Consider the following 1,393-nt stretch of genomic DNA (forward strand, 5'->3'; position numbering starts at 1 on the left):
TGCTCATAAAGCATCCGGTGATCTGACCCAGCTGCATTCCTAAGTCCCCTAGTTCTGATTTGCTCTTTTGCTACTAGTGATGGTGGTGGTGTGCTGTGGAGTTGCTTCTGACTCATAGTGACCCTGCATAGGCTTTCCAAGGCTGTAAATCTTTACAGGAGCAGAAAGCCTCATCTTTCTCCCAAGGAAAGACTGGTAGTCTCCAACCGCTAACCATGAGGTTAGCAGCCAGACTCGTAACCACTAGCTACCAGAACTCCTTCTTTTTCTACTAGATTTTCACAAGGGCTGCTCCCTCTTCCTAGAACTATGTCACCTAAGTCCTCTGCCTTGTAACACATGATCATTCTCTTCCTCTGGCTGGCATCTCAATCTTAGGCCTCAGCTCAGATGTCCTATCCTCCATGAAGCCTTTCCTAATTCTTCTGGGCTCCTCTAGCACCCTGAGCTACTGCTACTCCTTACCATTGACATTTCCAGACCCATCCATTTAATCTTCAGTGACTAGCAGAGGCCTGACTGCTGCTGAGTTCCACCTCATAGCAACCTTCTATAGGGTGTTGGAGGCTGTAAATCTTTGCAGACTTTCTAGCATCATCCTTCTCCCACGGAATGGCTAGTGGGCTTGAACCAGCGACCTTGTGGTTTGCAGTCCACAAAAAAAGAGAACTATAAAAAAAGTATCATGTGATTGCCACTTTCCATGATGGCCCCCCAAAGACCCTTGCCTTCTGATGTTCATGACCTCCCACACTAAATAGGATGATACATACAACCAATAAGAGATTATAGACATTATTATTGTTAAGTGCTGTTGAGTCAGTTCTGATCCACAGTGACCCTGCATAAGGTTTCCAAGGAGAGACTGGTGAGCTTGAACTGTCAACCTTGTGGTTCACACTGACTTTGCAGTCTAGTGCATTAGGCCACAGTGCCACACCAGGACATTATGGTTTCTGCTTTGCTCTGGAGGAAGTCAATTGCTGTTTTGTAAGAACACACAAGTAGCCTTGTGAGAGAGCCCACCTGGTGAGGCACTGAAGCCTCCTGCTGACAGCCAGTACGGACTCACCATGAGTCTTCAGATGACTGCAGCTCTAATCAACATCCAACTGGAACCTCATGAGAGAACTATCTAGTTCCTGAATTCCTGGCCCATAACACTTATGTGAGATATTTTGTGGTAAATAATTGCACTGCATTAGATTACTAACACATGCCTAAAGTGTCCTTTTTTTGCCATAAATTTTTTAAGCCTTATATGGAAGGTTCACTCCATCTTTCTTTTTGAGCACGCTGTATTTTTTTCCCAACCGTCATAATCGTACTTCACTGAAGACTCTAAGGTGTCAATAATCAGCTGACGGTGGCACTCCCGGATACCCCCACTTCC

This window comes from Chrysochloris asiatica, unplaced genomic scaffold (assembly GCF_000296735.1).
Source record: "Chrysochloris asiatica unplaced genomic scaffold, ChrAsi1.0 scaffold00337, whole genome shotgun sequence".
In the NCBI taxonomy this organism is placed as follows: Eukaryota; Metazoa; Chordata; class Mammalia; order Afrosoricida; family Chrysochloridae; genus Chrysochloris; species Chrysochloris asiatica.